The 27,137-nt window shown below is 46.8% G+C and overlaps 2 protein-coding genes and 1 non-coding gene across 3 annotated transcripts in view; 1 reads left to right on the top strand and 2 right to left on the bottom strand.

Moving 5' to 3' along the window:
* LOC119453871 (zinc finger protein 675-like) overlaps positions 1-27,137 on the bottom strand; it is a 2,199,134-nt gene that overhangs the window by 636,682 nt on the left and 1,535,315 nt on the right. The gene's annotated exons all lie outside the window — the stretch shown is intronic.
* LOC119454549 (gastrula zinc finger protein XlCGF57.1-like) overlaps positions 1-27,137 on the bottom strand; it is a 1,708,166-nt gene that overhangs the window by 509,595 nt on the left and 1,171,434 nt on the right. The window lies entirely within an intron of this gene.
* On the top strand, positions 18,046-18,117 carry Trnaa-cgc (transfer RNA alanine (anticodon CGC)). Its single transcript has one exon. It is a non-coding gene; the product is annotated as a tRNA-Ala (tRNA).

Raw genomic sequence — 27,137 nt, 5'->3', positions numbered from 1 at the left:
TGCTGTTTTATCTGTATGCAAATTTAGTGCGGTGGTCACATAGTTATCCTCAGCAAAGAAACAAAAACGATTTTTTTCTAACTAGCCTAAATGCTGTATTTATCCTGACATTCCGTTCTTAGTCGTGACCGCAGTCACCTGTACTGTACCATTCCAACAAGACAGAGCATAATGAAACATTTCAGAACACACGTTTTGTTAATGTTTGCACTTAGTTTCCAATGTATTGCCTCCATCTGTATCACATGGACTCGATCCCGAGCCCAGCCATGCTTTCAGCCTCAGACAATGTGACAAATATCTGAGGACTTTTCAACTTTCACATTTCTTCGACGGATCATTTCGTGGTATAAAGCACGCGTGTGAAGTAATACAACGTTTCTTTTGCCCCCTCCGCCCCTCCCAATCCCCCCTTTCCCAATACATGCCACAACAGCATCTTCCTCATTCGGACTTCTATCCGAACGGTACCATTAGGATGTACCTGTACGTTACGTCCCTCGTACAACTCCTTTGGGATACGGCTCGGAAGTTTAACGTCAGGTAATTTTTTTCATGCATGCTATTCTCTCTTTTAAGAAAATAAATCGACACGATTGTGACGTAACGACAAACATGGAGTTCGAAAAAAACGAGAAGCACCAGTACGTCTTTTCAGGACTGGTATCAGGGTCCAAACGCTTGAAAATTTTGAACTGGCCCTGCAAATGGTCAAATTTCGCGTAGAAGACGAGAGAACGATTTGCAGAGAGCGCCCTTGCGCTCTCACGTATTTCAATCTGAACCTCACGTATTTGAAGTGCGGCGACACCACACAGTAACTCACAACCATATGCGCCCCGAAATGGGCAGTTACTGTATTAAAGAACCAGCTTTGGCCACATTGTTGGCACCAACAAAGTTAGAGGTACGCTGTAAGTAACTAAACGAAAAGTGTATTTTGTAAACACAATTTGCTTCTTTAATAATTAACGGGATGGATAAGAGGAGCTGTAGGGTTCACCTTTTTGTTAGTAATAACGTCAATGCTGAATACTGTCAGTCACGGCATGTCTCTGGAGAAGGAGTCTTTTGGATCCGGCAGGGCTCGATCCTCGCTGCATTGAAGTGTTTGTCTCGTACCACAGCACGTGCGGGACAGCACCACATTAGGATAAGACCACCGTGAGTTGCTTGATTTAATACCGCAATTAGTACCGGAGTTAGTGCAAACACTTGGTTAGTGCCTTGACCCACAACCCTTCCTTTACCGAGGGAGGTCAACTCTTGCCACGATTCGGTACCGAGTGGTGCTGCTGAAGATGGATCGCCACGAATTGGCCCAATTTCCAATCCAAATGATTTCGAGTTGTTGAGTGTTAGCAGCGGTATATAGTGGCGAAGGTCAGGCTATGTCTAGTGGCGGCGCAGCGGGGAAGTTAAACTGGAATATTCAAGGTATGATTTCTGAGAAGGCAAAGGGTATTTTATGTTCATCCGACCAAGCATTTTCTGCGTATTTCTGTGCCACAAATACTTTGTGATGCAGTCAGAGGACTACTATTCCACCGGTCAACGTTTGGGGGAATCGACTGCCGAACGGCACCTGGACCGGCTTCCTCGGCGAAATTCAGAGAAACGTAAGTTTGCCTTCTTTCGTGTACGCCGAAATCAGTCACTCGCTCGCTTGCTCAAGCGTTCGTTCGTTCGTTTGCTCGTTCGTTCGCTCGTACGTTTGTTTGTTCATTTGTTCGTTCAGGCTATTCGCTTACACTGACGATCATCGTCGACGATTTGTGCATAATTATTTCTCGAGCACGTATCAAATTAGCGCCACCCGCTCGCAGTGGAGAGCACTCCGGCTACGGCATGGCGTTACAAGTTACCATGAACATGATAGCACATACTCGTAGTAGTGATCGGTGCTCGATGTGCATGTTGACTAGGTTGAGCTAGCAAGGCGTGGATACCATGCGCTCTTCGGTAAAGCGCTACGCTTTGCAGTGGAGTGGTATTGTGGCGCCACCTATAGCATTCAGGTGGTGAATGACGACAGTTGCCTCCGAGATTTTGGTGCACACCTCTTCGTCTCTTCCCGCCTTTTTTAATATTTTATTGCGTGATTACACATATGACATTTGGTAATGTGCTTCGCACTCGAGAAAAACATTATGTAGCGACCATCGAACGAACGAAAGAATGAATGCAGCAGAGGGGTTTGTTGCGCCATCTATAACATATACTCCGTGAATGACGACAGTTGCCTCCGAGATTTAATGCACACTTTTTCGTCTCTTTCCGCTTTTTTGTTTTGTTTCATTGCGTAGGTAACTAGAAATACAGGGTGTCCCAGCTATCACGCAGCACGATTTTAAAAAATAGGAACGAACTTACGCGAACCAAACCTAGTACGTATTGTTTCCAGTACAGTGGAGTAGCCGCCAGTATTTTTTTCGCTACTAAGATTTAAATAATTAATTGTAATTAATTATCTAACTCGAGAAGCGCTGTCCTAATTTTCAAAGTGTCAATGAGAAAGTTGTAGAGCAACATGAAAAACTCCCGATACAGCTTTCTGTTGGTCAATACGTGCTACATAAATGTGTTTTTTCGAGTGTGAAAGAAGCCCGCGAATACACGCACAATTGCACCACGACTGGCCGCTCGAGGCACTTTGCGTGTATTCGCGGGCTTCTTTCACACTCGAAAAAATATTTTTATGTAGCACGTATTGAGCAACAGAAAGCTGTATCGGGAGTTTTTCATGTTGCTCTACAACTTTCTCGTTGACACTTTGAAAATTAGGACAGTATTTCTCGAGTTAGATAATTAATTACAATTAATTATTTAAATCTTAGTAACGAAAAAAATACTGGCGGCTACTCCACTGTACTGGAAACAATACGTACTAGGTTTGGTTCGCGTAACGCCGTTCTTCTTTTTTTAAATCGTGCTGCGTGATAGCTGGGACACCCTGTATAACACATAATGAACTTAAGGCAATGTGAAATGAAGATAATGATTCATAGGGTTTTGTAACGCAAGGGCCTGTAATGGCCAAAAAAAAAATACGCCAAGAAATGGCATGGTGTAGTCGATGGTGCGGTCAGTCAAAAGGGTATATGGCGACATGGCTGTATGGTGGCCTAATGTCATTCGCTGTAAAGTGCGTAAAATGTATGTGTATTAAAAATATCACAATGATATGCAGCAATGTGAAGCGAACAAACTTAGACACTAAGTATAACCTCCTATCGCAAGTAAAATTATAAGTATTTACGCACCTCGGAGGCACACATGAGACGCAAGAAGTTTCAAATATTACGCTTCACACCCGCCGCGGTAGTTTAATGCCTATGGTGTTGCGCGGCTAAGCTCGAGGTCGCGGGTTCGAAGGCGGCCGCGGCAGCCGAATTTTGATGGGAGCGAATTTCAAGGGCACTCATGTGCCTTAGTCACGTTAGAGAACCCCAAGAGGTCAAAATTAATCCGCAGTCCTCCAATGCGGCGAGCCTCACAATAACATCCTGTCTTGCGCAAGTAAAACCCAAATCGTTATATATTTAATAAGCTACTTCACAAATGGTACGGTATGGTAAAACTTTATTAAGGTCCTTCGGAACGCGCGTCAGCACGTAGCGAGCCGCTCCCGTGTCGGTACAGAAAGGCCGAGCCTCTCTGCTGCGTCGCGGGTCCGATTGACAGCCCGTAGCTGTTCATCAAGATCGGGGCTGCTTAGGATGAGTGCAAACAATAAGTGTAGCTTGAAGTAATAAAGAACGGCGAATTAGTAAAAAAAAATGTGGTTGATCCCTCTTATATAGGAATCGGTATAGAACACGAAAGTGAAACGTGTCTTCACAGAAGTAGTGTTATGTTTATTGCACATTGATATATAATGTCTATTGGTGTTTTGTGGCTAAAGCGCCCTTAGGCGTTGATGCACCCACGCTGACGCCTGGTGGCACGTCTCCTCCATCACGACTACCAACGTCGATGACCATGAGCAACCGTCGTGCATATGGAAGCTGCACTACGCTGCACACGCTAGCACAACGCGAAAGACGAAGCACGTAACTGACACACTAATACAACGCGCAAGACAAAGCACGTAACTGAATCGTCACCGAGTCAAATCAGCGCGTACAGCGCGTCGTAATTGCAGCCTCCGCGATCAACTTCAGAAACATTTTCAGAGCTAATTGCGGAGGCCACGCTCCGCTGTGCTGAGTACGGTGAACGCCACCTAGGTGGCGTTGGTAGTGCTTCTTGATGCCAGCGTCCCTTCGAATGCTGGCATCGAGGCGTCGTAGTGCTGAGACCACCGAAGCGTTCACTGTCGGTGCGCGTTAGTGTCATAATGCAGTACTTCTCTTTTCTGCTCGTAGGCGGCGGCACCGCCCCGAGCAAGAGCGCGGGTACACGGAGGAGTGTTAGATATATAAGGCGCGTCTGTGTAGCTCTCTGCAAATGCGTTTGTGGCGCAATGGGTTAAACGCTCGGCGATCTATCGTCGCGGACCGAGAGGTCGTGGGTTCGATTTCCAAATTTTGCATGTTTGTGGAACTTTTTCTTCTGGTTTCTTTCTTTGTATTATGTTCTATGACGTATTTCCGTGACGGAAATACGTCAGTGAAGTCTTGGTGGACCCCGGCATAAAACACTTTCGTGTTAAAAAACTACAACTTCGATCTGCTTCACTAATGGGCTCATTCCAGCGCTTGCGAATACATTTGGGAAGCTCCATAAATCGTCTTCTACAAACTTCTCGAAAACGCAGGAAAGCGACGTGGCATTCACGCTGTTCTCGCCGACTGTCGAGCGGAACGCGTTGGCCGAGGCGAGTGACCCCGTCGGTTACGAGGAATTGGTTATCCTAGGAGGATTCAGCGAAGACGCCGCGCACCAGACTAGCATCACCGGCTCATTCACAGTGTTCGGGATGGAGGTACGTAAACACGCCAGGAGTTCAAAAAAAGCGGCTGGTAGCGAAAATAAGAAAAGCTGCAGAAGTTGGCGGATTCAAAGGTGAAAAGAAAAGTACAATATAAAAATTATGTAAACACATGAATGACAAGCAACTGGCAGGTTAAAAACAGATGAGAATACGAAAAGTCAACTCAGTGAACATTCGGAAACGGCACACATGAAAAATAAAAACGGATAAGTGTGAGTGTGTTCGATTTGACGAAGTTCTCGATTGAACGAATTAACTTCCCATTGACTCAGTGAAATCAAGGTTTAGCTCTACATCATATTGCCACGTGCGTTTATTTCGGCTTGCAGCGACGCGAGTGGCGTCGCTTGACGCGTTTCGATCATGGACGCGCAATGTATAAATACGGGACCGCCGCTAGCGCTGTCTCAGTCCGACGAACGCCGTAGGCCCGCTTGCTGCTTTCACCGTTACCGAGTTGTTCGCTTGCTTTCGGGAACAAATTAATTCGCCCAATAAACTCTTAGTTTACCGCCGACGCAGTGTCTCTTTCTGTCTGAGAGCGTGTTAGGCAGCTCACCGTCACCTATACGTGACAATATCCTTCTATCACGGATATTTTGCGTGATGTTCTACTCGTGTTCATAACTCCAGGTTTGGTTGACGCTGCTTGGCTGTCTCGCCGTACTCGGTCTGATCGCATCCTTGGCGCCGAATTCGGAGCACGAGTTCCTCTTCGACTTCAAGAACAACGTATTCCGACTATTGGCCATCTTATTCCTGGAATGCAAGTATACGTTCGCATGTCTGGAAGAGAAACGTGAAATACGAGAATTCTCTCGTTAGGTAACTCGTACACTGACTGGAATGTAACTTCTTTTACTTTTGTTTGAAAAGGGCCGGCTTAGAAAACACGTACTAAAAAAAAGCTAAAAAAAATCTTTAAAAAAACAGGAACGAAAAGAGCCTCAGAAGCACCCTACGTTGCATTGCAGCGAATGTGGCTATGCTCTATAAAAAGTGGGGGGAGGGGGGGGGGGTATAATACAGTGGCCACAGCTTCTTGCTTCAATTCCGTTTCATTGATAAGTAAATTAGTACAAAACAAGTAGTATGCAGGAAGGGGTCCCATAGTAAAAACTGCAGGCGGGACCCCTTACGATGAACTGAACATAGAGAAATAGTGCAGTACATTAGAGGGGAGAAGGGCGCATTATAACCATTAATTTCTATATACAACTCAACTGTCCTGATCATTACAACGTCTTTTCGACAGGGCCATTTGCGCCATCAGGAAGTGCCAACTAAATTACCTTTGCGCGCGGCGTTAGAATACGTCATCACTTTGTAGCAAAACTCTAGTGCCCAATGGTATTTAGGAAAAAAATATTTCTCCAGCAACTCAATCGTAAAAAATTCAAGGCGCAGTTAGTTATCCCTACGTGGATGAAAGCGGAAGCATTGCGACCACCAAAGGTCGTGAATTCGACTACCACCATTCGTCGTGGGTTCCAGCACCGTAATGAACTCTATCATAATTAAACATGTGCCTTAATTACCTACACCTTAATTAACTGTGCCTTAATTCACTTTGCCTTAATTATTACCAATGGTTGTGGGTTCGACTTCCACCAAAGGCCGTGGATTCGAGCGTCTTAATTAACCCAACCTTAATTAGTCGCGCCCTAATTATGTTCACCTTAATTACGACCAAGTTTCGTGGGTCCGACTTCCATCAATGGTCGTGGATTCGATTGCCGTAATGAACTCTACGTCAATTAACCGTGGCTTAATAAACTTCGCCTTAATTCACTCTGCCTTAATTGACTTTGCCTTATTTGACGTCATCAACTGCCTCGATTGGCCACTTGGGCTCCCTTGACTTCTTGCACCACCGTGGTAACGCAAAGGCCTTTTCCGCCTCGTGAACCATATAATGCTTTCGCATTGAAACAAGATATCAGCAAATCGAAGGCAATCGAGAAAGAGAACGCTATTCACGTTTCATACCGACTTCGACGTCTCCCTTCCTTCCATGCAGCCAGCCCACGAACGCCTCGTCAGTCGTCGGCACGCATTGTGATCGCTTTCTGGTGGCTGGCGATGCTGGTGCTGACCAACTTCTTCACCGGCGAGATGAAGGCGGCCCTGACTGTGCGTCAGCCGAGCGGTCACCGCGTCGACACGGCCGCGCAGCTAGCCGCCCGCGACGACATGGACGCGTACACGATGCGTGGCACCGTCTATCACCTGGTTCTGGCCGTGAGTGCACGATTTAGAGACACCTGCGCTCTCCCCGCATCCCTCTTGGAGCACAGCATATCATTCGACCGTCAAGCATGTTCTAAACGAGCCCCACTTGTTCGGCGCTGTTTTGTTTTTTTAATACAGCCCTCAAGGCGATTTGAGTTCGTTGGATGCCATGGTACTTGTAGCAAACAACAGCGGTTGGCGGAAAAAGCCGGCTGAAGGTTGCAGCGCAACACTGTTAGGCGCATCGCACAGCAACAATTCACTTTACAAAATTGAGCGCGCGCATCTTTAGCTGACGACGAGGAAAAAGACGTTACATGACATGCTCGAACGCGTCATGGTAAGCGTCACAAACGGTCCTACCAATCAGAGAGATGCGCGTTTTACTGGGTTCTACAGGAGCGCTCTACACCACTCTCTTCCTGTCTCTTAAAGTTAGGTCTAACATTTTTCTATCCATCGCTCTTTGTGCGGTCCTTAATTTGTTCTAGAGCTTCTTTGTTCACCTCCAAGGGAGGAGGAGGAGGAAACAACTTTATTTTAAAAAATTTCAGGGCGTTGTAGGTGGCCGCTTGTCTGCGGCGACCTCTTCCGCCCAGGCAACGATTCCTTTTTGTAGCTTTTTTTCAGGAGACCGTATTAGAGGTTTCTGCCCCATATGTTAGCACCGGTAGAATGCAATGATCGTACACTTTTTTTTCAACGACAGCAGTAAGTTCCCAGTCAGGATTTGGCAATACCTGCCGTATGCACTCCAACGCAATTTTATTCTTCTGTAAATGTCATTCTCCTTACCAGGGTCCCCTGCGAGTAATTGACCTAGATAAACGTACTCCTTTACAGACTCTAGAGGCTGACTGGCGATCCTGAATTATCCTCAACATTATCTTTGTCTTCTGCATATTAATCTTCAACCCCACTCTTACACCTTCTAGGTTAAGGTCTTCAATCATTTGCTGTAATTCGCCCCCATTGTTGCTGAACAAGTAACTCAGCGCAGTATAAAAGACAGACACAAGAAAGGGACAAACAAGGACAAGCGCTACTCACAACTGTTTAATGCAAGGGAAGGATTGTACACACATATATATCCTCTTGTCACGCATGCGCAGGCCAGACGATAAGAAAGGCACGTGTAGATTAAAGACGGTTGCGCAAGAAGTCAAATTCGGCGTCAAGTAAAGAGATAGACGGCTCACTTACACACCGAGCTCTGTTCTGCTTGATAAAGAAGGCCTCCAGTGCAAGACGAGAAGAGGCATTGCCACTCCTGCCCAAAATGGTAGTCCATAAAATCGAGCGTTACAACCGCATGCGGTAACATGGGCCACCAAATGCGCGCCCTTATCCTCCTTTTTGTTTATCTTTTGCGCTTGTTCCCTTAAGCGGTCGTTCACGCAACGTTCAGTTTGGCCGATATACAACTGCCCACAAGGGTGCAAACAGATGGCACAGACAACCCCTCTGGAGCACTTCACAAAGGGCTTCTCGTGCCTAGTACGGCAGCCTCGCCTGCTCCCACAGCAAACTCGAGAGCACAGCTTAGAAAGCTTGTTGGGCGCAGAAAAAACAAGAGGTATACCGTGTCGGTTGGCAACCTTTTTAAGGTTGTGTGACACTTTGTGTACATAGGGTATTACCTCCGGCCTCAACTTTGGTTGTAGGATCTCTGCTCTTGCCCTACGTGTTCCAAGCTTCACTTTTTGTAACAAAGACTCGTCTATGGCGTTGACGACAGCCAAAGGGAAACCAGCAGAAAAAAGGCCGCTTACTTGGTTTGCGAAACTAGACCGCATTTGGTGCTCGTGCGATTTTCGCAGGGCTGATTCCAAGCACAGACTGCCTACTGCTCGCTTCACCAACTTAGAATGGGCAGAATCAAAAGGCAGCAATTGCTTCAAAGCCCGCAGTTGCTGAATAGGACAATGTCATCTGCAAACCAACGGTTGCTCAGATATTCGCCGTTGTTCCTTACTTCTAAGCATTCTCAGTCTAAGAGCTTGAATACTTCTTCTAAGCATGCAGTGAATAGCATTGGAGAGATTGTGTCTCCTTGCCTTACCACTTTCTTGATAGGTAACTTTCTACTTTTCTTGTTGAGAACCGAGGTAGCTGTGGAATCCTTGTAGATGTTTGCTAAGATATTCACGTATGCCTCCTGTACTCCTTGATTACGCAATGTCTCTATGACTGCTGGTATCTCTAATTAATCAAATGCTTTTTCATAATCTACGAAAGCCATAAAGAGAGGTTGATTGTACTCAGCAGATTTCTCTATTACCTCATTGATGACATGGATATGATCCATCGTAGAATATCCCTTTCTGAAGCCAGCCTGTTCTCTTGGATGGCTGAAGTCAAGTATTGCCCTGATTCTATTGGAAATTATCTTGATGAATATTTTATGTTGTGAATGTTGGCGTTCTTCCAGATTTCTGGTACACTTGAAGTCGTGAGGCATTGCGGCATTGGCCGCAAGCGTTTCAAGCATAATGTATCCTATATCTTTGATTAAATCGACTGTTATTTCATCTTCTCCAGTAGCTTTTCCCCTGTTCATGTCTTTCAATGCCCTTCTAACTTCATAGCTAGTTATAGAAGGAGCCTCTGTATCCTGTTCATCACTACTTCGAATGAAAGTTGACTGGCTGATCTCGGAAGTGTACCAGCAGTATTGAATTCTTCCGCTGATTTTACTATGTCATCGAAATTGGTAATGATATTACCCTGCTTATCTTTCAGTGCATACATTTTGCCTTGTCCAATGCCAAGTTTTCTTCTGATTTCATGCTGCGTCCATATTTTACTGCTTGCTCAATTTTTGCATGTTATAATTTTGGATATACCTTACTTTCTTCTTGGTGATCAGTTTCGACAGTTCAGCGAATTCTATCTCATCTCCTAAGTTGGACACTTTCATGTTTTGTCGTTTCTTTATTAGGTCCTTTGTTACTTGCATGGGATAGCTTACCTACTGGTTGCCTTGGTGCCTTACCTCCCACTTCATTTGCTCCTTCTGAGATCAGCCTAGTTACGGTTTCATTCATTACCTTTATGGTGTCTTCATCTTCCTGTTCTAAAGCTGCATATTTGTTTGCGAGCACCATCCTGAATTGGTCTGCTTTTACGCTTACTGCGTCTAGGTTGGCCTGTTTCTTCTTCACTAATTTTAATCTTTCTCTCTTCAAATTGAGAGAAATCCTAGACCTCACCAACCTATGGTCACTGCACTTTACCTTACCTAACACTTCTACGTCCTGCACTATGCTGGTATCGGCAGAAAGTATGAGATCTACTTCATTCCTTGTTTCTCCATTAGGGCTTTTCCAGGTCCACTTCCTGTGGCTGCGCTTCATTAAAAAGGTATTCATTATTCGGAGCCTATTCCTTTCTGCGAAACCTACCAACATCTCTCCACTAGTGTCCCTAAGGTCGATGCCGTAGATGCCAATTGCTTGCCCACTAGCCTGCTTTTCCACCACTTTTGCATTGAAGTGGCCTATGACTATAGTATACTGAGTTTGCACCTTTCTCATGGCTAATTCAACATCTTCATAAAACTGTTCTATTTCTTCTTCATCGTGACCGGAGGTTGGGGCGTAGGCTTGTACTACTTTCATTCTATACCTCCTATTCAGCTTTATTACGACGACTGCTACCCTCTCGTTAATGCTGTAGAATTCATCAATGTTGCCCTCTATGTCTTTATGGACTAGAAATCCTACTCGGAATTCTCTCTTATCTGGAAGACCTTTGTAGCGGAGGACGTGGCCGTTAGTAAGCACTGTATAAGCCTCACCAGTTCTTCTAACCTCACTAAGGCCAATAATATCCTAGGCAATACCTGATAATTTCTCAAATAGCCCTGCCAAGCTAGCCTCACTCGATAGGGTGCGTGTGTTGAGCGTTGCCAGGTTCAGTTTTCAGTGGCGGCCTGTCCGGACTCAGCGATTCTTAGCACCCTCTGCTGCGTCGCAAGTCTGACCGCCACCTTGGTCAGGTGCTCCGCAGCCGCTGGGGACTGAGGGCCATGGATTAATTGTAGGAGTCATTAGGGAGGTAGTGGCCGAATACTGCACCAGGGAGGCCAATTCCTGTTCTGGTGAGGGAGTGACTTTGTTAAAGCTTAGTGGGCCCTCCTAATTTGGTTGCACCTGGACTAGTATAGCCCCACTAGCTCTCGGCGATATTTTTTTTTGCCTGTGTCAGGCGCCACTCCGTGCTTGAAAATGTAGTGCACTGGAGGAGGATTCGAAATCACGACCTTCAGATTAGAAGCCGGGTGTTCTACCTCTGCTGCACGCCACCAACTTTTTTGGACTTACTTGGCCATTTTCCTCTATCTACCTCTGGGAACAGGTAGATCGCTGTGGCAACAGATTACGCCACGCGCTATATACGCCATCACCCGAGCGCTTCCTACAAGCTGCGTCACAGATGTTGCCGATTTTATTCTACGCGACGTGATTTTATTACATGGAGCTCCACAACTTCTCACAGACCATGGCCGGACATTCCTATCAAAAGTTACCGCGGACATCCTGCAGTCTTGTGCCACGAGGCACAAGCTATCCACGTCATACCATCCGCAAACAAATGGCCTCACGGAGCGTCTCAATCGCACTCTCACAGACATGCTCGCGAAGTACATCTCTTCAGACCACACTGACTGGGACCTCGCTCTACCATTTGTCACGTTTGCGTATAATTCCTCGCGCCACGACACAGCCGGTTATTCCACATTTTTCCTTTTGTTCTGCCGAGAACGAGCACTGCCTCTCGATACACCCCTCCCTGTTCACGCGGCATCGACCAGTGAACATGCATTTGACGCCATCGCCCGCGCTGCCCACGCAAGGGAAATAGCCCGTGACCACCTTCTGAACTCCCAACAGAGTCAACGGCATTTGTACGGCCGTCGACACCGAGACGTGCACTTCCCGCCTTGTTCTTTAATGCTTCGGTGGTCTCCGTCAGGTCAGGTCGGCCTCTCAGAAAAACAGCTGTCTCGCTACACAAGCCCATACCGAGTGCTTCGTGCTGTGACTCCCGTCACCTACGAAATCGCCCCTGACGCCCCAACTGCTTCTCAGTCCAATTATATCGTGCGTGCCCGTTACACGACTGAGGATGTATCACCCTCCCAGCGATGACATTTAGACGCTCCGAGACGTCGCTTCTGCCGCCGGGGGAGTATGGTACACGCGTGTAATCACGCGTGCAGTATAATCGGTTATCCTCGTTTGTTCTCTGATCTACACGCGTGTTATCACGCGTGTAGATCAGAGAACAAACGAGGATAACCGATATTGTGGTTGACATTAGGCGGAAAAATGGAGCTGGGCAGGCCATGTAATGCGTAGGATGGATAACCGGTGGACCATTAGAGGTACAGAATGGATACGAAGAGAAGGGAAGCGCAGTCGAGGACGGCAGAAAACTAGGTGGGGTGATTAAGTTAGGAAATTTGCAGGGCGCAAGTTGGAATCAGCTAGTGCAAGATAGGGGTAATTGGAGATCACAGGGAGAGGCCTTCGTTATGCAGCGGCCATAAATATAGGCTGAAGATGATGATGATGAGAGGAACGCTCTTTATAGTTTGCTCGCTTGTTCATAAAGTTATTGAAGGCAAGGTCTTCTTTGGCGACTTCACACGGGGTTGGTGTATCTGGGATCTGTGTGCATATCTGGCTTCTTAGTAAAAAATAAAAAATAACCGGCCCTTTCCCGCCTTCATAGCGTCGTAGCGAGTCGCAAAAGATACCGAAATGCAGGTCTATAAGAGACAAGAAGTGAGAATTAGTCGCAGAGGATTTAAATTTAACAGTGCGGGTGTAGTCAGCGCCAATATAGCAGAAGATTAACCACATTGCACTATACACCACACGATCTCCGGGATCGCCCCGCCTGGTTTCCTGGTAAAAAAAAAAGAGAGAGAGAATGTCGACGCATAAGAATACAACCTCGATGTGCATGCGTGTAAAAAAATCAAATGAAAAAAAAAGCTCGATATGACTAAACGAAATGCATGGTCCCAAAAACATTTGCGGTCTGATAATGGAACGAAGAAAATAATGCAAGTAATGCACAAATATGCAATTATGCAACATTGGATAATCTATCATACCCCAATTTCAGTACATATAAATACGCATGCCATGTTCATTGAGATTCTGTCCTTTTCCTTGAACTTTGGATTACATGACCCACCTTTATTTGACTTGCATTGAAGCGCGCCGAAGACGCGGACACAGAAAGGAAGTAGACAGGACAGCGTTTGCTCCTTTCTGTGTCCGCGTCTTCGGTGCGCTTCAATCTAAGTCAAATATGAACGTCAACCAACTAGCCCAACTCGCCATCTTGTCCACCTTTATTGCTTCCTTTCTTTTTCTCTTTCATTTGTTTCTTTCTTTTTTTTTAGCAACGGCCTCATACCTAGCCTTTATCGCCACACGTGAGCAAATTTTGATTTTCTGGGTCGTAACGTCTCCAAGATGTCGGCGACGTCTTGTTCAGCATTTGTACAGCAAGTTCAGTATCAATCTCTCAAATCTACCATACTTAAATGCTAAGTGTCATCTCTTCTGTCGCATATGTGCGAATGCTTTCAGTTACGTGAATTCCTACCAGCTTGCTCAAATTTCAGTCGTTATGCGCGAACGCTTGTTCGTCCCACATCAGAATGGCCGAGCGCGCCACCTGCACTTCTTCCTAGTGCGACGAAACAGTTGATCACTCTCTGTGCCGACCCATCCTTTGACGCACAAGGACGTGCTCTGTGATGCAGTCTCAGCCGCTTAGACGTCGGGCCTCTCTGGAAAGAAAAGATACTGGAACCTTCGCCTACGCGCTCACGGATGTCAACGAGGTCACAAAAGCTTCAATGGGCTTTTTGAAGGCGACTGACGTGCACGACCGCCTGTAACTGTCTGTGAATATTTCTCCATAAATAGAGCTAAGAAAGATGAAGGCATTGAAACGGACTGCACATGGTTGTCGCTGGAGTAGTAGTAGTAGTAGTAATAGTGGTGCTACAACTGCTGATGATGATGTCGTTGTTGTTGCTTTGAAACATGCACGGTAGCCGCAAAAGTGGATGGCCCAGGAATCGGGTCGTTTTTGCTTATTAAATATGAGCAAGTGGAAAAATTGGCCACTGAAGCGTCTGCTATCCAATTTATGAAATATAAACTCCAACTGCTCAGGAACGCATTGAATAAACAAAACAAGCGAAAAAATAATTGTTAGGAAAGGAAAAATAGCGGAGGCGTAGAGTGTCACATGACTCTGGCGTGGCCTCCTTACAATATATTCTATAGATGGCCTTGTATCCACGAAATGAAAGCTGCCAGTCATAGCAATAGTTACCAAAGCAGTCATGGTGTGTACAGTTCCGACATAAAAAGCAAGCCATAGTGAAGGTTGAAACGTATTAAAAATAATTCAGGTTCACAAGGATCGGCTGGTTGTATGCACAGTTAATAATATAAAAAATGTCAGGACGGTTCCTGCTTATGTCATGGTCTTTCTTGGAGATGTAGCCATGTTCAATAAAGCCACCAGTCAACTAGCCGAGCTTTCAGCTTTAGTTGATGCTCACACTGACTGTCTCTTTCTCATTTTCCTTATGCATATGTATCTATGAACGTTTGCCCTCCCCTAAGTGTAGGGTAGCGAACCGGCCAAGGCTTTGTTTAACTTCCCTGCATTTCCATCTTCTACTATCTCTCTCTGTGCATGGGGGAGGTGTGCGATAGAAGTCGTAAAACTCAGAAAATGCGTGTGTCAATTATTCCTTCAATTTTTCACAACGTTATGGGCCATACACACAGCACTCGCCAAGGGAGCAAGACCGGCAGGTGGCGAGCAAGCTGAAGCCGAGTTTCCGGGTCCCCTACCGACGGCTCTACTCGCCGTCCGTGCTGGACGAAGTGGCCAACGGCAAAGCGGTGATCCTCGCCGACCGGACCTCGGCCACGTACCAGATCACCAAAGCTTGCCGCAGCTATCCGGGTCACGAGTTCTACTTCGGCCGCGAACGGCTCTTCTCGCATATGTTCGTCGTCTACTACGGCCGCCACCGCGAGCGCGCACTGGTGAACGTGATGAAGCAATGGAACAAGAGGTGAGAAGCACAGCTCGCTGAAAAAAAAAATCAGTGGCGATTTAGCGGTACATGCGAGAGGAACGCGTTAGGCATTACGTTGCACCTCTATAAGGTCCCGGATACAGGATCTAAACCGCATTCACCACATTGTCAAGCGTTGTTCACTCGACGCATGTCCTGCCTCTTCGAAGTGCAACTGACGGTTGTCCGGAGCAGAATTTGATCTACAGTATACACGGCGTGATTTTTGCAGTGCGAGACACTGATTTGCGGAAGGAAAATTAGCGAAAGATTATATAGCGAAAGGAGGACATGAGCGCTGTTCGTCGTTATTTCGCTAACCCTTCTTTCTTCATCTTTTCGCACGTCATGCAGTACTTCACGCTGCAAAAATCACGCCATGAACATAAACAAGCTCGCCCAAATCGCTATTCCTATCCAGTGCACTACGTATATAAAAACATCTACCACGTGACCAGCTCTCCGCACTACACGCGCATACACATTTCCCCATTTTGACACCCCTAATGCCAATGCATTAAATGAAGAAAAACGCCCACGCTGATACACCGCGATGTTAGCGAGGTGGGAGCAGTAGCAAATGACGCGAGCACAGCTTCGTCACCCACATAGCCTAGGTGACAGTGATGATGCTTGTCGAGGGAAGAATATTGATAACAGGTGCGCATGGCGCAGATAGGTACAACGCGTTTCTAAATACATTTAATGCTTCCAGCCCATTGTGTCACAGTGACACATCCTTTCTGGAAGACAGGCCAGGAATGAGGGGATACACTCAGTTGCACTCACACAGTGCCGAAGTCGTCTGTTAAGGCATCATACCCAGTGACACAAGTTGCCTGCTCGGCAAGAACAGCAGACAGAACGTATTCAGTGGCCCAGGTTGTCTATCAATATCCACAAATACATCCGGTGAGGAAAAGACGACGATGTCAAACCCCAGGGGAGAGGGGAAGAAAGCTTCGCTTTAAAAACAGCGGGTCAAAACAGCGGGTCAACCAAGTGTCGACGTACGTGGTGGTTCAAATGATTCGACTATTAAATGTTTGTTACATCTCTACTACTTTTACAGCGAAGCTGTCAGTCTCTAGTTGGTCGGAATTTTTCGCGGCGCGTCCTCACGACAAAAAAAAAGAAAAAAGAAACTTCAGTGATTGAAGCGAAAAGTGCATACATTCTTTGGTATTAAAAAATGACTGGTTTTGCTCGCCGAAACCACCATTTGATAACGAGGCACTCCGGATTAACTTTAACCACCTGGGGTTCTTTAACGTGCACCCAGTACTTTCGCATCATGAATACAGTATACAGCACCGCATTCGCTTCAATACAGAAGAAACCCAAAATAAGCATACAAACCACATCATTGATGATTAGGCGCTCCTGATAACAATGCGAAACACGTAGCTCTCCCCGCATACGTTTCCCGGTAAAGATTACTGCGCAAGCTGCCGCGGCGACGGCAGCTTGTGACGTGGGGAGTGACGTCACTAGCCTTTCATATATAAAAGAACCAGCCTAGTGTGGTGAAAGACGACGACGATGACAGCCACATATGCGACACGACGCGGAAAATAAGAGACCACGAGGGTTGGTGGCTCAGGATTCTGACGCCGGAACTGCGAACGCACCAGACTCCCGAGAGCACAGGAACTGCCAGATCTCAGGAACCGGCCAGGCCAGGCACGGGCAGGAACTTGCTTCAGTGGACCCGTCACGAGTCTGCCCAGCGGTACACCCGGGTAGCCCTCTCGGGACTGCTTCCACGAACCTCGCTCGGCCCTCGTGGCCACAGCTGCCCGTTCGCTCGTGTCTTCTTCCTCCTTTTCTTTCCTGCCGCCAACCCTCATGCTCTCTTCCGCGTCGTGTCGCATATGTAGCTGCCACCGTCGTCTTTCACCACACCTAGCAACTGATTTCATTGTTGTTGCAGCACCGCTCTGGGTAGGCAACGCATAGTTAGGGCTCCCGAGGAACAGCGTCAGTACGAGGAGCGGCAAAAGGAAAAGAAACGGCGACACGACCAGCGGCGGCTTGCTGCTAAAATTACCATTGCTCTAAATTACCATTACTACCATTACTCTAAAGCAATAAAACATTGCATACCCCGCTCAGCAGTTGAAGGGGTGGTTTTCAACAGCTTTGCTGGACATGCACTCTCGCAGTGCCGGAATGGCCAGTCAATGTTTTCATTTCATTATTCACCCATTTCGTGCCTAATTCGTACGTGTTTGACGCGCAATGACGTCAAGCTCCACTTCTTTAGTTTTGGCACACGGTTGAATCGACAATCATTTTTTTTTCACGGGGCTTCCTTCTTGCAGGTTTCCGCAGAATTGATTCCCCATCACTTCGCCTCCTCTTCGGGTTGTCGATTAATTCGGCCTCGCTGTCCAACCTGCTAGCCTGATGGTTAGAAACTGTTAGCCGTGTTGACAGATAATCCTCGAACTCTGCATTAGCGCATTATATTTTCTCTCTGCTGGTCTACCGATAGCCTTATTTGTCTTTGGTCGGTCAGATTTACTTGACCGTGTTCTCAACAAGTGCGCTTCGCCGGTAGCAAAATCTTTTTGGTAAAGCTTCACACCTAGTCTGTTGAAGCATGGCTTCATGAAAAAAAAGGCGTATTTGTGCCTGAAACGGTAGAACATAGTTGTTTTATTCATTGCCGCGAGGCAGGTTTCGCCTGGCGACATTTTGCAACGGACTTTCAAGCAAGAGCTGCGTATTACGTCGAGGGTGACCCCCCGCGGTAGCTCAATGGTCAGAGCATCGCACGCGCAATGCGAAGACGTGGGTTCGTTCCCCACCTGCGGGCAGTTGTTTTTAATTCATTTTCCTTTTCATTAATTCATCATTTCTTTAATTCAATTAAAAGTACAAGTAATTTCCCCTATGTTGTCCTTGGTGTCACTGTTTTTTGGCTTCTTATGACATATATATATATATATATATATATATATATATATATACAGGGTGTCCCAGTTAAGGTAGCCATCGTTCGAAAATGAAAAACGACGGAGTCCGTTAGGGGGCTCAACCAACTCAGTGGTGTTGAGGATCACGTGTCCCAGTGTGTGGTTTTTTTTTTCGTTTTGCAAAGTCAATTAATGCGTATAAACTAATTGCCCAACTTTTAAAATATTCGCTTCACCAAAAAGAGTGTCAATACGAAAGCTGTAGATCACATTAAAAATGGCCGACTGAAGTGTTTGCAACTAAATATCATTGACGGTGCTTCTTGTAATTGCCTTCAAAGAAAGCCCGCGAAATAAAAAAAACACGTGATAGCGCCACTATTAACAGCGCTCCCACCCGACCGATCGAGAAACAAAATCAGCATATCTCTACAGTGGTACCAGGACGGGCTTGGCGTTTCCGGTGGCAGCAAGGTACCCGCCAGCAACCCTCGCTAGCAAGATATGATCGCAAACGAATAGAAAACACGACAATTGCATTTTTCTTCCCGATTAAACAGTTCTGCAGTCAACATTTACTCAAGCCTGAGCTTTTTTGACGCGATAGCGTTAAGGGCCCCATGTCGCAGAAAATCCGTCGAAGAAAATCCGGCGTCGGTAACCAGCGTGTGATCGCGGGTGGCGGAGAAAATCATCCAACCACATCGACCGCGCAGGCCCTCCACGTGGAGCAAGGTTTCGGTGAACAAAAATTGAATTTCTCGCAGTGAAATTCGTCAGAAAATGGTAAAGTACGACTTTACCATTCGGCGTCGGATTCGCCGTCGGATTGTTTACCAATCGGTGTCAGATTGTAATTTGAATGTACGAGAAAACCTAATTCTGCTACGAGGAAACTCAAACCAAAACCCCTTTTCCAGCATTTATACCAGACTTGCGCGCGTCGGGGCAATAGCAAACAATAAAATAGCTAAAAAAGGTGCTAGGGCCTTCACATTTTAATATAATACCACTTATATTGCCCCAGGAAAAACGTCTTTCTAGCAATGCATTTCAGTTTAAAGTGAAGCCGACATTGAGGGGATCAGTGTAAGCTTGGTATTTGTAAGCTGGCTTTCCCACGTTCAGTGTTGCAGTGAATGAAGCCTACTTGCCGTATGCGAACGATGCGATGCGAACGGGTCCGATAACGCTATCGCGTTCTATTCTTAAAACCGAAGCTTAAGCGTCCTCCAGTTTTTTTTGTTTGCCATAGGGATCACTCAGACTCATACTCACCAAAATTCTACTTCGCCGCATTAACCCAAGCTCACTAAAATTCTACTTAGCCGAATTTACTCGAATTCACACTCACTAAAATTTTGCTCAGCCGGACTCTGACTCATGGGTCAGTCTAACTCTGAGTGAGTCTGAGTGTGTTCCCCGACCTACGGTATAGTATAAAATTTGACTACTTTAATGAACACAAAACCCTACTTCAGTGATACGGTGACCTTTGTCTCATTACTATCAGTGTCTTAAAGCCCCAGATACGATCGAATTTCGGTTATATTTTACAAGCTTCTCAGTTGACCCGACTTTCCAGTTGTTAAAGATGTTATATGTATCACTTAAATAACGCACAAAAAATGCTGGACGGACTCGACGTAACCTTGATATTTCACGTTGTTTAGAAATTGGAAATATTCGGTGTTTGATATGATATTCGATTGGTAGTTCGTTTTCTCGTATATCCGTGGTTGATTTATTTTTATTTAATAATTTACTCATTTTTTGACAATACGTGGCATTGCCTGCGGGTCCGGACAAAAGGATGTGATTAACCTCTTGACGGTGTCCTGCTGGCGCTGGGCCCTAACAGCAGCAGCGTTCACTATACAAAATAACTTCACGTTCCGCAATAACTTGAAAAGAGTAGTTAGTTCTGTCACAAGAGAAGTTACAGTTACACAATACCCACAAGTACGCATTTCGAGCTTTTATTAAACATAGTTAGGACACAATGCACAGACAATGCAACATCAAGAACAAAAGGAGTTAAAGGACAAACGATCGAATGTATTACAGACTGCAGTAAACCTAGTTAAACATAACCGGAGAATACCTAGACATATGTTACCACCCCTAGCGAAAACAGTACTGATTTTCTTTGTACCTTCGAGCTTTGGTAAATTACAATATATCCATTTCAGCTTAAAGGGACAGACAACCGCTAAGAACTTGAATTGAGATAACCCCGCGGATGGAAAGATCGTCTATCGTATTGGCTAGAACGGGTCCAGTCTTTCTCATTAAACGTGGATTTATATTTTTAATTCTTCACTAAAAGTCGTGAAAAACGACCTTTGGCGCCCCATGCGGCAAAAACATCAACCTATTTAAGAGGTCTACCACGTGACCTTCCACAGTGTATGCTGTTCCTGGTCCTTTTATCTATTATGAAATGCAGTAACATTCTTTCTACTATAAGCTTTTTCTAACTTACAATGTGCAGATAAGCCTTCGTTTGTAGTGAGTAGAAAAGTGCCGCTGCCTTCGCCTTCGTTTTTGATGACTTGGCTTGGCTCGTCTATCGGCTGAATAACGATGACGGGGGCCAGCCAGCCATGCTGTAGGCATGTACTTGGAAAAAAACGCGGTGCAGCTATAAGAAAGGTCTGTACAGCAACGCAAACTTATTGTACCAGTCTATTTACCTTTAAAAGTGGCTGTAAAGGTGACTATATAGGTGGTCAACCACAGTTGCACTTCGTCCAGTGAAAGCCGGACGATGGGCGGCTTTCACAATTTGCGAGGCGGGCTATCGGCATCGTTATCACTTCTCAGCGTTGCTGGAGGAGGGACTCTTATTTTTTTAGAGGCTGCTCAGATCGAAAAGTTCTGCTTACAAAATATGCACGCACTTTTGGAAATAATCGCTGCAGGTGTAAACACCACCGAGGGGGAGCTTTTCGTTGCGCCATAAAAAACTGGGTCCATAAATATCGGTTGCCAGTCCCTTTAACTTATTTTTCCTATTTAGTTATTTCGCCATCATCATCTGCATATTTCGGCTTCTGCCAGTGATCTCTCTGTCTCGCGCCAGCTAACACAACCCTGTGTTTGCAAATTTCCAAATTTTATTGCAATAGCAATTATGTGGACACTCCAAAGCAGATTTCTGCCGTCGGCGTCGCCGTCGCCGTGAGGTTCCGTATGACGTCAAAGGAGATGAAATCGTCGCCGCGCGCCGAACGCTGTATGTGCGAGTGAAAGGGCGCAAGGGACGCGCGCTTTCACGAGGACTGAACCCGCGGCGGCGAACAAACGCGCGTTCTTCGCCGTGCTCCCGTAAGGGCTGCCGAAATAGGCGTCTCTTTCATCCTTTACAATCACCATATATGTAGAGCAAACGCGCCTTCTTCCGATCCGCGAAAGGTCGTGGGGGCGGGGGGGGGGGGGGGGGGGGGGGAGGCGACGTTTAGCTGCGGCACCAAGTGCCTATTTATATATAAACGTTATGAGGCGAGAAGGTGGTAAAGACTTCCAACGCTGCTCAACGAGTGTCCCGTTCTGATGTCGTAACCCTCCGAACCGCCCCCAGAGACTCCGGCAACAGTCACCAATTTCACCAACAGTCACCAGAGACTCCGGCAACAGTCACGCGTTTTGTGCGAACGCGGGCAAAACGCCGACGGCGTCGACAACAGTTCTGCGTGTTGCCGATGTCCAAGTTTATACAGCTGATAAAGCTACTATCATTACTCCGTATAGCTCTCTGCAAAGTTGCTATCGCAATTGATGCTTCGCCTTTCGGGTGAAACTGCGACAACTTTTTATCACACCACCTAGCTCTCTGCCTTCCTCGACAGCGCGCCCCTTCTCTTGGCACCCATTTCGTAGCTATAACAGACCACCGGTTATCTGCCCTACGCATTACATTTCCTGCCCAACTCTATTTCTTAAGCAGAACTTTTTGTTGCGCTAGTTGGTGCATGTTACTGAATTATTTAAAGCGCCAAACAGACGACACAAGAAGAGACACGGACGAACGCTTACTAACAACTGATGTTTTATTGAAAGAAGCACACAATATATAGGCATATCTGGCGGCGTAACTCACACGTTGTCGAAATGCACATGGTAACCAGGCAAAAAGGCGATAAATAGATTGTAAACGATGATGAAACTCAAATAAAAGATGACAATCGCGACAAAAAAACGTGGTGTATAGAGCCACAAGACCATAACAAATAATGGATAAAAGTAATGGATAAATATAATGGTCTATTTCTTAATCTCAACTAGAATATAGGCTAGTCCCACTTTGCTTTCTTGTCCACACCGCTGCCTTGCTTTCTGCTAACGCAACGTCTAACATCTTTCCAACGCTCGTTGCGCTTAGCCTTAGCTTGTTCTCAAGCTTCTTCGCCAACCTGCAAGTTTCTGCCCCATATACGTTGATAGCAGTAGAATCCAATGATTGTGCACTTTTCAAGGATAAGCGGTAGCCTACACAGTCCTGACTTGGAGCGTTAGTTCCTTAGTGCGTCCCTGTATAGGGCGTTGGTATTTAAAGACATGACCACAACTGCAGGATGAACTGGCTGACGGAAGCGGGCGTGGTTCGCAAGTGGCACGATGACAGCGAGTCTCTGGCCGGAGAGTTCTCGCGCTGCCCCAAGATCCGGATGGGCGAGGCGGAGCAGCTCGACTTCGAGCACCACCGACCTATCTTCGTCCTCATCCTGGCCGGCCACGCGCTCGCCTTGGTCGCTTTCCTGGCTGAGATGTTGCTGGCCTGGCGCATCGCAGCGCCCCCTGGAGCCTCGCGTAGCCCCCCACCGCCCCGTACACTTACCTCGCGCACACGTGTGAAGGATTAAAGATTAGGGAGAGCGACTTAAAGGCGGGTTGAAAAGCAAGACATAGGACAGTTGATACCAGACTTACCTGTATACGTAAAGAAATACATGTAATTAATCACTCGTAATATATTACATTCCATGGTAAGTTTTGTAATTTAACGATTACATTTCACATTGGGTCAAGCTCACCGTAATTCAATTACTTTTCTCAGCAACCAATTAGATGTAATTAGTCACTTCATTGACGAGACGAGCTGAAACACACGACGCAGTTTTCGGAACCCGAACTCGGCGGGAACTACACTAGAGCGCCCGAGATCTTGCCACGCGGCAGCCTCACGGATGCGCATGTTATAGACCTGCAAATCCGGGAGCTCAGTCTTTGTTTCCTCATGTGGGTCAACATCATTCTGCCCAGATCTTGGCCGACGAATGGAACCGGTGTACGTCTGGATAGCGACAGGGCCACTTGGGATGTCAATGCCATGAAATCTACTACACGGACAGTTCTTACAGGTTTTCATTGGCTCAACCGGCAGTGTCTTCTTCGAGTCCCAGCAACAATGAAGCGCTGGGATTCGCAGAGGACCCAGAGGGTGTGCAACGGCAATCCTGTGCGCCGGATATCTGTACCCACCAGCGCATACATCGAAGCGAGTTTTAACGGGATAGCGTTAAAGGCTCTGTGTCGCCGAAAATCCGGCGTCGGCGTCGTCGTGGATGTCGGCGCAGGCCCTCCACGTGGTGCAAGGTTTTGGTGAAAAAAAAATTAATTTCTCACAGTGAAATCCGTCAGAAAAATGGTAAATCGGCGTCGAATTCGGCGTCGGATTGTAATTTGAATGTACAAGAAAACGTAATTATGTTACGAGGAAACTCAAACACAAACCCCTTTCCCAGCATTTCTACCATACCACCCTATGCGCTCGGGCAATAGCAAACAATTAATAAAATAATGAAACAAAGTGCATGCTAAGGTCTTCACATTCTAATATAAGACGACTTATATTGCCCCCGGAAAAACGTCTTCCCAGCAATGCATTTCTGTATACATGTGAAGCTGACTTTAGGGGGATCGGTCTTTGTAAGCTGGCTTTCCGACGTTCTGTGTTGCGGTGAAGCTCACTGAAACAAAAATGCCATGCGAACGGGGCCCGATAACGCTAGCGCGTTCCACTCTTAAAGGCGAAGCTTAAGCGTCCTCCAATTTTTATTGCGATAGCAATTATATGGACACTTCAACCGGATTTCTGCCGTCGGCGTCGCCGTCGCCGTTGCCGTCGCCGTCGCCGTGAGGTTCCCTATCGATAAAATCTTCGCCGCGCGCCGTATGCCCGAGCGGAAGCGTGCGGGGACGCGCGCTATCACGGAGAGCGAACGCACTTAATCTCCCACGCGCAAGCAAGGAAGCGGGAAGCCAGCGCCGGAGGGAGCGGGGGGGGGGGGGGGGGGGGGGGGCGCACATCTACTCTACCAACAACCGCGCTCGTCGCTCGCTCGCGCCGTCGCTTATCTCCACACGGCTCTGACCTTTATATGCCGTGCATTCGCCGCTCAGTTTCCGTTGAAGCGAGAGACCGCACGTACCTTCGCTCGTTGCTGCGGCGTATGCGCTTGCTGCCAGCGTTTTGACAGTCGTTGTCTGCAGTCATTCAGTGTGATCTATTCATGTTTGTTTGTGCGCACTCACACCACACTTGTTCAATCAGTTAGTAATAGTCGGGCCACATTTTCCAACGCACGCTACACATGCAATGCTGCCCGGGTCGGCAGTGCAGCGCTACAGGTGTGTCCCTTCGCACGCGCTGCCCACGGGAAGCGCTTCTCATCAACACCACCGTTTCACACGCGCCTTCTCGTGGTCATCGAGACTCTCTTCATGTCGGTCTACTTACGCCGCAGCACACCTGCTTACTTAATCAGCTCATGTTTACTACAATTCATATTGCTACCAAAGCCGCTCACCTTACTTCGTATGACACTGCTGTGTTGCTATCGCATTCATTGCTTCGCCCTTAGGGCGAAACTGTGACATTTTTTTGTGTCGCTGCTGATGGCTTCACAACAAAGAACTAAGGAAGATGACCAATGGAATTATTGAAAAGCAATTGTTAGCAAAAATAGGCAATGTATTCTAGAGGAAGTGCACGCAGAATGCACCGTTTCTCCTCGCGATAAACCCGCCGCTTATACGGCTAGTGGAACAGCTGTAGCGAAGCCAGGTATCCGTTTCTCCGAACTTATAGGAAAAGAACGTTGCCTAACACAGCCATGTGCTTGGCGGCTGTGCCTGATAATATATCTAAGTCTGTATTGTTTCTGATAATAAGATTTGGGCTGATCTGTTGCAGATTCGCTGTAGGTGCGTAATCACGGGTCTGTCTTTGGAGTTCTGTTGGGACACCTTGATTTCCTGAAGAAACTCTTTGTGTTCGGCTGAGACACCTTCATTTGCGCTGGAGGACTAACGCTTCCTCTCCAACGCGCCAACCACTACGCCGGTCGTTTACGATATGCGAATCGCCGCTTATGAAGACTGACGAAGCCACCTACAAGAAGAACGATGTGGCGTATCTGGCATGACGTCAGAGGAGGAGCCGGTGAAGCCGCGTTACAACAGCGGAGTCGCTGTGGCCGGTGGCCGCACCGCGAGCTGAGCCGTTGCCTAGCAACCGCTGCAGCTGGCAGCGCCGCTCGCCGCGCCATCTGGCATGACGTCAGAGGAGCCGGTGTTGCATTGTATATGCAGAAGGGCAGATTTTCGTCCGCAGATTTGGAAAGTGAGTCGCAGAGACTGAAAGAAGCCAGGCTTCGTCGTCGGAACGAAACCAAGAGGAGGCAGCGAGCCAAGGAGACGGAGGAAGAACGAGCCGCAAGCCTCGAGAAGCGTTATAAATACGAAGCGGCCAGGCGAGTGGATTCAGATGAGGATAGCACCCGAAACGTGTTCAAGTCACTGGGCGACAACCCCTTATCCTCCCGCCTCACCGACCATCGGGCCGGCTTTGTGGCAATTGAGAAACAACAAGATGAAGACTTTCAAAATGTCTAGTCTTTACTGTAACCAAAACTTAACGAGAGGTAACAACCAAACCTAAACACTCAGACGTACGAAGCTAAACGATAAAGGTGTAACCGTAGAGAGAACCAAGCTAAACAATAAGATTAACTGTACCTCTCGCTACGCACACCCAGGCATAACTGAGTTAAGCCACAGCCAATTTTTCTTCATGTTTCGTTTCTCACGCGACGTCATCCTTTTACACAAGGCGCGCATCCGGTCCCGTTCAATTTTTGTTTACCACGCGATGCCACCTTAGGCCCGCGCACTGGCCTTGGCCGCTGACGTCAGGTCCCCCCCCCCCCCCCCCGCTGCGCGGCCGTGGCTCGATGCTTCGCCCGCTCCTCGAGAGCGTCCACTCTGACAAGCAGATCCGGCGCGGTTGAGCCTATGCTTATCATGTGCGAAAATTAAACAATGCGAAGTTATAATGCAAAACTTGTAGGGTATGAACGGTATTGCGATTGTACTGGATATTGTCAACGCATGAGCGTTATCACAATGATCACAATGATCACAATGATCACATGATCACATGATCATCACATGATCACATGATCACATGATCACATGATCACATGATCATCACATGATCACATGATCACATGATCACAATGAGCGTTACAGTTATAAAAGTTGCCTATGCGTAGTTCTTAGTTTAGTTGTTATTATTTATATATGGACATTTCAGCGAGAGATCTTTTACATTGAGCAGGTTCCTCGCGGAATCACCTTAGTAATTATGAAATTGAAAGATGCATGCTCCTCCCGAAGAACAGATGAGTTGTAAAAAGAGTACGGGGAGAGTTACTCCTTTCAATAAGTCGGACACAACGCTTAACTTTTAAAAATAATCAGTGCACAGCTTAACAGTTTAATATTTTATTACGGTTTATCACGGAGACTGAAAGCAACACAGGAATAAAACAACGTATAACAAAAAAAACATTACTGCTGCATTTGTGCACTGCTTGCTCCCTGACAATCCACGCAGGGCAACAGCGAGAGGTGA

This window comes from Dermacentor silvarum, chromosome 5, assembly GCF_013339745.2.
Source record: "Dermacentor silvarum isolate Dsil-2018 chromosome 5, BIME_Dsil_1.4, whole genome shotgun sequence".
NCBI classification, from domain to species: domain Eukaryota; kingdom Metazoa; phylum Arthropoda; class Arachnida; order Ixodida; family Ixodidae; genus Dermacentor; species Dermacentor silvarum.
This window is presented reverse-complemented; position numbering and strand designations above follow the sequence as displayed.